Below are 14,063 nucleotides of genomic sequence, written 5' to 3'. Positions count from 1 at the left end.
CCCTGGACTGCTTCAACCCATGATGACCCCTGCCATCATCTGAAGTCTGTCTGAGGTCAGTGTCTGATGTTCTCCTGCTGAGCCAGTGCTACGCCTGAGGCCTGAGAGAGAGGCCGTCCTAGTATGCCCTTGCCAGATGACCCTGGACTGCATCAACTGTTATGATCAGGTGGCCTTGGAGCAGCATGAAAACCTTCTCCGGAGTAGGTGGTAACTTATACTGACCGCAAACCCTGATCCTATCACCGCAACTAGAAGTAGCCGTGGGGTGTACCTAACAAAACCTAGACACCTCGACACAGCCGGAGGACTAAATACCCCTAAAGATGGAAATAGGAAAACTATCTTGCCTCAGAGTAGACCCCCAAAGGATAGGCAGCCCCCCACAAATATTGACTGTGAGTTGCAGAGGAAAAGACACACGCAGGCAGAAAACAGGCTTAGCAAAGGAGGCCACTTCTAGCTAAATAGAAAAGGACAGGACAGAGTTCTGTGCGGTCAGTAATAAAATCCTTCCAAAATATCCACAGCAGAAAATACAAAAACTCCACCATCTAACTAAAGACGTGGAGAGTATAACTGCAACTCCAGAGAATCCAACCAGACTGAGAAAAACAGCTGACACAGTCTAAGCTGGACAAATAGAAACAAAAGATCAGCACTGAAAATAAGCACACAGCAAGTGTGCTTCAGAAAAAGAAACAGACACTTATCTTTGCTGAACTGGCAGCTAAGCAGGTGAGGCCAGGCAGAGATCCAATACTTCCCAAGAAACATTGACAACTGGCAAGGGCTAAAGAATCCAGCACATTTAAATATCCCAATCAGAACAGCAATTATGTAGCAACTCTGCTGGCATCACAGCATGGCCTCACATCTCTCACACAATCTTACCCACTGCTCCAGGCCATGATGTGCTTTCTCTTTAATGCCAGCTCCATGTTCTGTGTCTCTGCTCTCTGCATGCCTCATGGCTATGTGTATAGGGGGCCGGCGCCTGAACTCTCTGGTTCTTATAGGAATCAGGTGCATCTGTCTAATCAGTTTCTGACCAATTACCAAGAGGCCTCCTGTATATAGTGCAGCTCCACCCTGTGGTCTGGGCCTGTGCAATGTGTTAGCTCAGTTAGTGTTTAGCTGCTGAGTTTGCCTGGCCTTGCTCTGAGTTACTCCCTCTCTGGAGGCTTTTCTCTGTGCTATTGCCTTGATCTTGTAGTCCGCCCTCCAGGAGGCAGAATATCCTGGTCCCTGTGTCTTTGTCCCTGTGTCTTGTTCTATTGCCTTGTCTGTACTTTGTCTTTTCTCGGTCTCCTTGTCTGTGGCTTCCTTCCCTGCTTTCTTTCCTTGTGTTTTCTGTCTGCTTACACTCCGCACTCTTGCGGCTCTGCACTCAGACCTTGCTTCGCACTCTCTGGCTTTGCTCTGTGGCTCCGCTCTGTGCGGTTCTATCTGGCTCCGCTCTTTGCGGTACTATCTGGCTCCGCCTCCTGTGTTTCTGCACTTGGCTCCGTCTCTGCTCTTGGCTCCGCCTCCAGCGTCTCCGCTCTTGGCGTTACCTCCAGCGTCTCCGCTTTTGGTTCCGCCTCCAGCATCTCCGCTCTTGGCTCCGCCTCCAGCGTCTCCGCTCTTGGCTCCACCTCCAGCATCTCAGCTCTTGGCTCCACCTCCAGCGTCTCCGCCCCTGGCTCCGCCTCCAGCATCTCCGCTCTTGGCTCCGCCTCCAGCGTCTCCACTCTTGGCTCCGCCTCTGAGGCGTCTCCGCTCTTGGCTCCGCCTCCAGCGTCTCCGCTTTTGGCTCCGCCTCTAGTGTCTCCGCTCTTGGCTCCGCCTCCAGCGTCTCCACTCTTGGCTCCGCCTCTAGTGTCTCCACTCTTGGCTCCGCCTCCAGTGTCTCCGCTCTTGGCTCCGCCTCCAGCGTCTCCGCTCTTGGCTCTGCCTCCAGCATCTCCGCTCTTGGCTCCGCCTCCAGCATCTCTGCTCTTGGCTCCGCCTCCAGCATCTCCGCCCTTGGCTCCGCCTCCAGCGTCTCCGCCCTTGGCCCCGCCTCTTGCGGCTCCACCCTTGGCTCTGCCTTCTCCTTCTCTTCTCTTAGTTCCACCTTCTACTTGTTACTTGGTCCTCCTGTCTGAACAGGTTCCAACCTGTTTCTCATACCTGCCTGCAGACCGGTCCCTACCGGTTCTTCCTATGTTCCAGCCGTACCTGCCTGCCTACCAGAGAGCCAGCCGTGTCCGCCTGCCCGCCAGTGTCTCTGTTGTACCCGTCTGCCTGCCTGTGTCCCAGCCGTGCCCGCCTGTCAGCTAGAGTGCCAGCCGTGCCCGCTCCGTTCCTTAGTGGGATCAGCAGCCACAGCCAGACATCACCCTGGAGTGGCACCTGGTAGCTTCCTATTGCACAAGTCTGACCTCACCATTAGAGGCTCCAGCGAACACCTAGGAAGCTACTTAGTTACGCCCCTTCCAGGGAAGTTTGGTCTGTGGTCCAGTGGGGCCACACCCCCGTATGCCCGCGCCAACCAGTCTGGGCGCGGGCGTGACAGTTTGCACAGGCCATGGCCTCCGCTGTATCCCATATCCTACCGCTCTCTGAGCATGATGAACTTTCTCTCTACCAGTATGAGCAAGCTGAAGAATTTGTTCCGCGCTGTGTCGTTCCAATTGAGGAGACCTCGGGCCCAATCATAATTTCAAACGCTCTCTACAATCAACTTCGGGCCTATGAGGAAGAGCACAACCCAGCAGACTCACCTAGGTTCTATGGGAATCCAGAGGAATGCCAAAGCTTCCTGGAACAGTGCTTGCGCTACATCCTGCAGAATGCAGCTTGTGTTCCCTCTGACCAGATTAAGGTGGGCTATATCATGTCCTACCTAGCAGGAGATGCTTTATTATGGATTTGTCCCCTCTGGGAAGCAGGGGATCCTATCGTCATGAGTCTTGGGGCCTTCCTGGTGGCCTTCCGTAAAGTCTTTGACAAGCCTCGTCCTGCTGCTCCTGTGAAGTCTTCCCCATCTAGATCTGAGAGGCGGTCCAGACGGGCAAAACCCGTGAAGAAATCGTCACGTCTGACCAAGCCCGTCCAAGACCCACCTGTTCCTCTACCTGTCCCAGCAGCTACCCAAGCAAAACCCCAGAAGGCTGATAAAAGTGGGCTGGCAAAGTAGCAGCCCAAATCCAGCCGCAAGAAGGGAACGCGGTATCGCTGCGGTTGCAAGGAACATCCTGACGGTCTCTGCCCTGTAGATCTAAAACTCCAAAACCCTGGGCCAGCAGGAGAGGCTGCCCTAGGTGAGAGTTCTTCCTCTCCATTAAAATCAAAGACTGTGTCTCTGTTTTCCGGGAGCTTTGGTGTGGTAAAGTCGACAACCATTCGGAGTCGGTGTGTGGTCTCTGTCATACAGCTCTAGAACCCAGTAAGGGCGTTGTCTGAAGTTGGTCAAGCCCTACTCAAGAGCAGTCTAGTCCTGCAAGGACAACTACAGCTCCAAGTTGGAGCCTTGTACACGAAGAAGTATGCTGTCTGTTATGCCCATGGGTCATTCTGAGCCAAGGACTCTACCACCCGCTCTGGTCAAGAGTTCCAGTAAAGTGCTTCGTTTGAACTTTCCCAGTCTTGAGAAGTGTCTGGTTCCCATGCGTCAAAGACACTCAGCAATGTCATCTTCTTCAGCTGGTCTGCTAGTCGTCGAGTCAAGGTATGCTGACGTCACTGAAGATGGGGAAACGGTGACGATGTCTCCACACATCTCCAGCGACTATACCAGTAAACAGTTAGTCGTCGAGTCAAGGTGTGCTAACGTCACTGAAGATGGGGAGGCGGTGACTATCTCTCCACACATCTCCCACGACTATTCCTGTAATCTGTTCCTAGGAACATCCCCGCCGTTTGGACGATTTCTTCTGGATAACGGGCAGAAGATGGTTCCTATGTGGATACCTTCTGCGTCCTTGTGGCCGGCTGGTGACGATTTCAAAACAGAAGTTTGTTCACCTCAATTTTTCTCTGACCCGGTGGAGCTGTTATTCTCCACTCTCATCTCTAATGACTTTTCTTGTGTTCCATATCTAAGAACATTTCTGCTACCTGTCGGGCAAAAGTTGAATCCTATGAGAAGGCTTCCAGTTTCCATGTGTCCGGCTGGTGAAGATGTGAAGACAGCAGCATTCAATTCCCTGTTACCTGTCTACCTGAAGGAGGTGGTCCAACTCATTGTGGAAGCTAACCCTGTTGAGCACCAAGAGACTTTGTTTTATGAGATTCCTGGTGACCCGCCTGCCTTATTCTACCCTGAAGATGTCATGTTGGCCTGGACTATGTGTGCTCCTATCCTTCTTCTACAAGTTATTCTGGCGGGCTTGAAGAAGAGGGGCCGTAAAGGGGGGGGGGTACTGTAACAACTCTGCTGGCATCACAGCATGGCCTCACATCTCTCACACCATCTTACCCACTGCTCCAGGCCATGATGTGCTTTCTCTTTAATGCCAGCTCCATGTTCTGTGTCTCTGCTCTCTGCATGCCTCATGGCTATGTGTATAGGGGGCCGGCGCCTGAACTCTCTGGTTCTTATAGGAATCAGGTGCATCTGTCTAATCAGTTTCTGACCAATTACCAAGAGGCCTCCTGTATATAGTGCAGCTCCACCCTGTGGTCTGGGCCTGTGCAATGTGTTAGCTCAGTTAGTGTTTAGCTGCTGAGTTTGCCTGGCCTTGCTCTGAGTTACTCCCTCTCTGGAGGCTTTTCTCTGTGCTATTGCCTTGATCTTGTAGTCCGCCCTCCAGGAGGCAGAATATCCTGGTCCCTGTGTCTTTGTCCCTGTGTCTTGTTCTATTGCCTTGTCTGTACTTTGTCTTTTCTCGGTCTCCTTGTCTGTGGCTTCCTTCTCTGCTTTCTTTCCTTGTGTTTTCTGTCTGCTTATACTCCGCACTCTTGTGGCTCTGCACTCAGACCTTGCTTCGCACTCTCTGGCTTTGCTCTGTGGCTCCGCACTTTGCGGTTCTATCTGGCTCCGCTCTTTGCGGTACTATCTGGCTCCGCCTCCTGTGTTTCTGCACTTGGCTCTGTCTCTGCTCTTGGCTCCACCTCCAGCGTCTCCGCTCTTGGCTCCGCCTCCAGCGTCTCCGCTCTTGGCTCCGCCTCCAGCATATCCACTCTTGGCTCCGCCTCCAGCGTCTCCGCTCTTGGCTCCGCCTCCAGCGTCTCCGCTCTTGGCTCCGCCTCCGAGGCATCTCCGCTCTTGGCTCCACCTCCAGCATCTCCGCTCTTGGCTCTGCCTCTAGTGTCTCCGCTCTTGGCTCCGCCTCCAGCATCTCCGCTCTTGGCTCCGCCTCTAGCGTCTCCGCCTCCAGCGTCTCCGCTCTTGGCTCCGCCTCCAGCGTCTCCGCCCTTGGCCCCGCCTCCAGCGTCTCCGCTCTTGGCTCCGCCTCCAGCGTCTCCGCTCTTGGCTCCGCCTCCAGCGTCTCCGCTCTTGGTGTTAGGACTGCCGGAACGCACCAAGACAGATGATTATATATATGCGTTCGCAGTCCGGGGTCCACCGTGCAGGTGAAAACCTGCTGCTAGCAATTGCAGACTATATGGCGGTACACTAAAGTATACACGCGTGGGTTAACCTCACCCAGCGTGAAAGAAGCAATCCTGTTAAGTCACAGGACCGCGGTACCGCACCTAAAGTGCGAGCAAGTAGTCAGCGAACTCAACCCCAACTGGGATTGAAGTCCGATTAGACCCTTGCTGGCACAACACCACAACTGGGTGTGTAAGGAAACTGTATAACAGTATTTAGGCACAAGAGTGCATGCGGTGCCGCACTGACGAACGCCACTAACCACCCAGGCTTGGGTAAGGAAAGCACAGTGGAAGTGCACGGCGCCGTACTGGACTTAGTCCCAGAGAAGTCCGCTCGCTGCTGACCAGCACTGACTTTAATGGCAGAGACTGGAGAAGCAGCAGTAACTCTCAGAACAGAGTGAGAATGAGCAAGACGCTGGGACCGACGTCTTTGCTGAGCAGACTCCACTGCGGCTGGACAAGAATGGGAGACCGCAGCGGAGATGGCTCGAGATTCCCCCTGTGCAGAAGCGGGAACTCGACCCCTAACATTACCCCCCCTTCTTGGGCCTCGCTACGTTCAAAGGCAGCAATGAGCTACGGAGCCCGAATATGCTCAGCAGGCTCCCAGGATCTATCCTCAGGACCGTAACCCCTCCAGTCCACCAAATAAAATTTTTTGCCACGAACCACCTTGTACCCCAAGATAGCGTTCACCTCGTAATCGTCCGTAGACGAACCCGACGTCCCAGTAGATGACTCAGAAAACCGGGACATGTAGACGGGCTTAAGGAGGGACACATGAAAGGTGTCGGTGATACCTAGGCGTGGAGGAAGGGCCAGACGGTAAACCACAGGATTAACCTGTTCGAAGACCTTAAAAGGACCTAAGTAGCGAGGTGCAAACTTGGTAGACTCAACTCGCAGCCTGATGTTACGGGCGGGGAGCCACACTAAGTCGCCAGGAGCAAAGGTTGGAGCGGGGCGCCGATGTGCGTCGGCGGAGGACCTCATTCTCTCCTTGGAAGCCTGAATGGCATCCTGAGTGCGATCCCAAATGTCCCGTGCCTCCACAGCCCAGTCTGCCACCCTGGAATCGGCGGAAGACACGGGCATGGGCACAGGTACCCGCGGATGCTGACCATAGTTAAGGAGGAATGGAGTCTGTCCAGTGGAATCAGCGACAGCATTATTAAGAGCAAACTCTGCCCACGGTAGCAAAGATGCCCAGTCATCCTGCTTAGCAGAAACAAAATGTCGCAGATATGTGACCAAGGTCTGGTTGGCTTTCTCTACCAACCCATTCGTCTCGGGATGATAAGCCGAAGAGAGATTCAACTCGATACTGAGAAGACGACAAAGCTCTCTCCAGAACCGAGACGCAAACAATTTTGTCTGGCATACCGTGAAGACGAAAGATGTGTTTGACAAACAACGCTGCCAAGGCCCGTGCAGAAGGTAACCGGGGAAGCGGCACCAAATGCACCATTTTAGAAAAATGGTCGGTGATTACCCAAATAATGGTACAGCCACGAGACTTGGGCAGACCCACAACAAAATCCATCCCGACCATCTCCCAGGGCCTGTCTGCCACCGGCAGAGGGTATAACAAACCAGCTGGCCGTTGTCGGGAAGACTTATTCTTGGCACAAGAGACACATGCCTGAACGTAGTCTCCGACGTCACGAACCATATGTGGCCACCAGTACATTCTCGCCAGTAACTCAGATGTCCTTTTTGCCCCAAAGTGTCCACCCACTCTGGACGAATGAGCCCAAGAGAGAACCTCCGGACGCAAATTGATGGGAACAAAAGTCTTGCCCGGGGGCACAGACTCTAGCGAAACCGGAGCTACAGTTCTCAGACTCTCCGAAGGGACAATGAGCCGAGACTCGTCCTCCTCCTCCTCAGCTGACACGAAGGAGCGAGAGAGAGCGTCAGCACGAATGTTCTTCTCCCCGGCGAGATAATGTAGGGTAAAGTGGAACCGGGAGAAAAACAAGGACCATCTGGCCTGACGAGAATTCAGCCGCTGGGCTGTTTGTAAATAGACCAAATTCTTGTGATCCGTGAAAACTTGGAATGGGAACCAAGCACCCTCCAAGAGATGTCTCCCCTCCGAAAAGGCCAACTTCATTGCCAGCAACTCCCTATCTCCGATGGAGTAATTTCTCTCCGCTGGTGTGAAGGTCTTTGAGAAAAGAAGCATGGGTGCTTCCGACCCTGAGCATCCTTGTGATAGAGGACTGCTCCAGCACCAACGGATGAGGCATCCACCTCCAAAAGGAATGGCTTACCCACATCGGGACGATGTAAGATGGGAGCGCTAGCAAAATGGGACTTTATAGAAGTGAAGGCCTTGGAGACCCCTTCGGACCACGATTTGGGATTCGCTCCCTTCTTGGTGAGGGATACCAAGGGAGCTACCAAAGTTGAGAAGTTGGGAAAGAACTGGCGATAGTAATTTATGAACCCCATAAAGCGCTGCACCGCTTTAAGAGAATGGGGTTCCTGCCAGTCCATCACTGCTTGTAGTTTGGCAGGATCCATAGCCAATCCCTGGGCCGAGATGATATAGCCCAGGAAAGGCAAGGACTCCTGCTCAAACACACACTTCTCCAACTTTGCATATAAGGAATTCGCCCGTAAGAGTTCGAAGACTCTGCCAACATCTCTCCGGTGGGAGTCAATATCTGGAGAGAAGATGAGAATATCATCCAGATAGACTACGACCGAGGTAGAAAGCATATCCCGGAAGATATCGTTGACAAAGTCCTGAAAAACGGCTGGGGCATTACAGAGCCCGAAAGGCATCACCAGGTACTCATAGTGCCCATCCCTGGTATTGAAAGCCGTTTTCCACTCGTCCCCCTCACGGATGCAAATCAGATTGTAGGCACCCCGCAGATCTAATTTGGTGAATATTTTAGCTCCCCTTAATCTGTCAAAGAGCTCAGATATCAGGGGCAACGGGTATTTGTTCTTAATAGTGATAGCATTGAGACCCCTGTAATCGATGCAAGGACGTAACTCCCCGTTCTTCTTTTGCACGAAGAAGAATCCCGCCCCTGCCGGAGACACTGACTTCCTTATAAACCCTCTTGCCAAATTCTCCTGAATGTATTGAGACATAGCCTCCATCTCAGGGAGAGAGAGGGGATATACCCTTCCCCGAGGAGGTTCGGCTCCAGGCAAGAGGTCGATAGGACAGTCGTAAGGGCGATGGGGCGGTAGAGTCTCAGCAGCCTTTTTAGAGAACACGTCTGCATAACACCAATAATACCTGGGAAGTGATGAAAGATCTGCGGGTACCTCGGTAGTAGAGACCTGTACACACTCACTCACACACCTGCCCAAACAAGACTTACTCCAACCCAATATTCTCCCTGAGGACCACTCAATATGTGGGGAGTGGAAACGGAGCCAGGGTATTCCCAGCAAAATCTCATCCATTCCCTCAGGAAGGACAAGAAGGGAAATAATCTCCTGGTGGGAAGGAGATATGGACAGCGAGAACGGAACTGTCTGGTGTGTGATTTGCAGTGGGAGTGTCGCCCCATTCACAACTCTAACCGTTATTGGTTTGGCGAGCATGACTAGTGGTATAGCATGACGTGTAGCAAAAGCAGAGGACATGAAGTTTCCCTCTGCTCCTGAATCCACACAAAGCTCGACTGTTAGAGTGGAGGAGCCTAACAGGATTGTCCCTTTAAAGGACAGTTTGGAGGAGAATGCTGCTGTGTCTAGTGAACCTCCCCCAATGGTTACTAGACGCGATCATTTCCCGACCGCCGCGGACATTTATTGGCGTAATGTCCATGTTGTTGACAGTTATTACAAACCTCGGGTACTCGAGCGACTAGAGATTTAGGTCCCGCTCGAGAAACCTCCATGGCCTCATGGGAATCTGACGCCAAGACAGGGGATTCCAGAGGTCTGGCGAAAGTTGGAGCCAGCCGAAACCTCTGCCTACACTGGGTCCGCTCCAACCTCCGCTCGTGAAAACGGAGGTCGATGCGGGTAGACACAGAAATAAGTTCCTCCAGTGTGGCCGGTATCTCCCTAGTGGCCAAGGCGTCCTTCACATGGTCTGCCAGTCCCTTCCAGAACACCGGAATAAGAACTTTGTCTGGCCACTCTAACTCTGAAGCTAGAGTCCAGAACTGGATGGCAAACTGGCTGACCACGGACGTACCCTGTGTAATAGACAACAATTGGAGTGCGGTGTCGTGGTTAACCCGAGGCCCTAAAAAGACCTGCTTCAGAGTGTCCAAGAAGAGAGGAGCACTCTGTACCACACGATCATCTCGCTCCCAGAGTGGCGTTGCCCACTCCAACGCCCTGCCCGACAAGTGAGATAGGATAAATCCCACTCTCGCCCGCTCCGTAGCAAAACGTGACGCCAGGAGCTCAAGATGTATAGAGCACTGGCTCACGAATCCGCGACAATGTTTACTGTCGCCAGCAAACTTGTCAGGAAGCGGGAGACGGGATAAAGTCGGAGCAGGGGTGGCAGCGGACAAACTGGCTGTGGCTACACTTGCAGCCTGCACAGCTACAGCAGTGACATCCACAGCTGAGGTTGTACGCTCAAGAGCCGCCAACCTTCCCTCCAGCTGCTGGATGTGCCTCTGTAAACGCTGGTCGTCCGCCATTTTACTAGCCAGACCCTGGCGCTAGTATTATGTTAGGACTGGCGGAACGCACCAAGACAGATGATATAGATGCGTTCGCAGTTCGGGGTCCACTGTGCAGGTGAAAACCTGCTGCTAGCAATTGCAGACTATATGGCGGTACACTAAAGTATACACGCGTGGGTTAACCTCACCCAGCGTGAAAGAAGCAATCCTGTTAAGTCACAGGACCGCGGTACCGCACCTAAAGTGCGAGCAAGTAGTCAGCGAACTCAACCCCAACTGGGATTGAAGTCCGATTAGACCCTTGCTGGCACAACACCACAACTGGGTGTGTAAGGAAACTGAATAACAGTATTTAGGCACAAGAGTGCATGCGGTGCCGCACTGACGAACGCCACTAACCACCCAGGCTTGGGTAAGGAAAGCACAGTGGAAGTGCACGGCGCCGTACTGGCGGTCACAGCAACTGGACGCTGTAATGTGTGATTAGTGCTGTAGGATAAGTCGGGCGCTAGATAGCAACCATACACCTTCCGCGAACAGACATTCAATAGGGTAGGGGTATCCAAGGACGACTTGCACTCACAACATACACACATAACAATTGTAAGACAATACTAGCGCATGGCCGTGCGGTCATGCGCAGTTTATATAGTTGCAGCACAGGAAGTGGCTACAGCACCTTTGCCCTTCCAAGACCTGCCAAGAGGACCAATGGAATGTGCTGCAGAGCCTGAGCACATGACCCTCGATCTCCAACGGGAGATCTTACCCTGGGCATGCTCAGTACGTGCAGACAAGGACTTAGTCCCAGAGAAGTCCGCTCGCTGCTGACCAGCACTGACTTTAATGGCAGAGACTGGAGAAGCAGCAGTAACTCTCAGAACAGAGTGAGAATGAGCAAGATGCTGGGACCAACGTCTTTGCTGAGCAGACTCCACTGCGGCTGGACAAGAATGGGAGACCGCAGCGGAGGTGACTCGAGATTCCCCCTGTGCAGAAGTGGGAACTCGACCCCTAACACTTGGCTCCGCCTCCAGCATCTCCGCTATTGGCTCCGCCTCCAGCGTCTCCACCCTTGGCCCCGCCTCTTGCGGCTCTGCCCTTGGCTCTTCCTTCTCTTCTCTTAGTTCCACCTTCTACTTGTTACTTGGTCCTCCTGTCTGAACAGGTTCCAACCTGTTTCTCATACCTGCCTGCAGACCGGTCCCTACCGGTTCTTCCTATGTTCCAGCCGTACCTGCCTGCCTACCAGAGAGCCAGCCGTGTCCGCCTGCCCGCCAGTGTCTCTGTTGTACCCGTCTGCCTGCCTGTGTCCCAGCCGTGCCCGCCTGTCAGCCAGAGTGCCAGCCGTGCCCGCTCCATTCCTTAGTGGGATCAGCAGCCACAGCCAGACATCACCCTGGAGTGGCACCTGGTAGCTTCCTATTGCACAAGTCTGACCTCACCATCAGAGGCTCCAGCGAACACCTAGGAAGCTACTTAGTTACGCCCCTTCCAGGGAAGTTTGGTCTGTGGTCCAGTGGGGCCACACCCCCGTATGCCCGCGCCAACCAGTCTGGGCGCGGGCGTGACAAATTAGCTGATACACCTGGCCAGTGCTGTGACTCAGAGACAACTGCATTCCCACCTACAACCACTGGAGGGAACCCAAGAGCAGAATTCACAACAATCAACCCGTGATGTCCTCCTGCTTTCGTCTGTTTCTCAGAGACGTGTACCCTTTCTTGATGTGCGGAATCAGGAGCCTGGCATAGTTATGTTCTGTTTATGTACTGTGATTTCGTTTAAGTAAACTTTGTTTCTTCATGACTGAAGTTGTGCATTGTTATCTAGTTCTGCATGCCACCATCTTGTCCACAAGCTCAGCTGCCACAGACCCTGCTCGCTGCCCTTCACTAGTCTGGGTAGGCCCAGTTTCCCTTCTGTGGTCCAGTGGGTGCACATTCCGTTCCCACCTGGGACGTTCGCCCCATGTCATCGTGCTCTGGCAACGTGGAGGCGTCGGCTGTGCCACGTCTTCGGTTGCAGCCATTACACTTTGCAGTGTCAAAAAAGGCCCATGTAGGCAACCCTTGCCACCCTTGCAAGCTGCAGACCTGTGGATGGTGCTGGTCACAGCCACAGTTGTGGCTATGGATGCATTGCTCGTGGTGGCTGCATCACTACGTCTCTGCAATGTATGGCACAAAGTATCCTCCTCGTCTTCCTCCTCACATTTCCTACTCAGCTGTGTGCCTCTATGTTCACGCCAACTGGGATCTAACATGTCATCATCCTCTGTGTTATTACATTCCTCACCCTTGGAGTCACCCTCCTCCTCTTTCTGCCCTGACAGAACAGTACAGTCTGCATGATCCTCAGATATCTGAATCTCATCAGGATCACCTCCCCCCAGGGGTTAACATCTGTTGATGAGGGTCAGGATGCTGTTCGGACCCTACTTCATCCTGCCCTGGATCCAAGCTAAAAAAATTTTGGCCATTGGTGCAGATTTCTTTCTCTTGACTCTGTGAAGCTTTTTAGAACACTTCTGATCACCATTTCATAGAATGTGTGAACAGCGCTTCAGAGTCATCAGTATGTGGTTCCTTACAGTCAGTGGTACTGTCGCAGCTGTATTCGTTCTGACCCAATGTCAGCTGACAGATCACCAGTGAGGGCCAAATTGTGGAATTACGCCCGTCATTTTACAAGCGCGCTTGGAGACAAAAAGACACCTCACACATTCTGTAAGCAAGTCACTTTTATCTGAAGTAATAGAGCAAGAAGCAATATTTTATACCATTTACAATAAATGTAACTCTTAATGCAATTCATGTAGCCCCCACCATCACCCAGGGTCATACTGACCTTTACTCTCTCACGTACCAAATGACATGTTGTGACTATTGAGAACATACATGATAAGAAGTGTAGTCTCCTTGAAGCGGAGACACTAAGACTACTGCATCAACAGATTCTAGTAATTCTAGCAATTAAAGGCAAAAGGCACTTAAAGGCAAACTATTAACCCTTCTATATCAATTTTTGGTTGGAGAGTTCGGATGCGGGGGGAAGAAAGGGGAATTTGGATGCCTCCTCTGTGGACTGTACTAGGTGTGATATTGAGGTGGAGGAAGAGGAGAGGCCATTTGAAGCTGCCAGTCATGTTGCTCAGGTATGTGTATAGTAATTGCAACAATAAAATAGATTTTAACTCTGCACCACCTCTGCAAACAGTTGAATTTCAGCAACAGTAAATTCCAAGGTGAACTATGGCATGCTGTATCATGTCAGTCACAGAAGAAAGAGTTGTTTGAGTGTGAATGAGGCCTGTATGACATTAGGAACACTAATTTTTAGTGGCCTCTGGATAAGGCCTCTAGAACACACTAGATGTTGCAAACAATTTGAAAATCAGGTCTCCTAACTGTACTCCTACTGTATGACACTAGGAACAGAAGATTTTTTTGTGGCTTCTGGATCAGGCCTCTATAACACACTAGATGCTACAAACTATTTGAAAATGGGGTCTCTTTCTGTATGACAATGGAAACAGAAGAATGTTTGTGGCCTCTGGATCAGGCCTCTATAACACACTAGATGCTGCAAACTATTTAAAAGTCAGGTCCCCTACTGTATGACACTAGGAACAGAAAAAATAATTGTGGCCTCTGGATCAGGCCTCTATAACACACTAGATGCTGCAAACTATTTTAAAATCAGGTCACCTACTGTATGACATTAAGAACGCAAGAATTTTTGGGTGGCCTTTGGAACAGGCCTCTACAGCTTTATTTTAACCCAACAAAATGGCAAAGTGTCTAACTTTTTGCAACTGAAAAATTATAATTTTTAATGTGCCTTGGGTCTGCAGACAGTTTCATGCCACCACTG

This window comes from Ranitomeya imitator, chromosome 3 (assembly GCF_032444005.1).
Source record: "Ranitomeya imitator isolate aRanImi1 chromosome 3, aRanImi1.pri, whole genome shotgun sequence".
Lineage (NCBI taxonomy): Eukaryota > Metazoa > Chordata > Amphibia > Anura > Dendrobatidae > Ranitomeya > Ranitomeya imitator.
Note: the sequence above shows the minus strand (reverse complement) of the source record.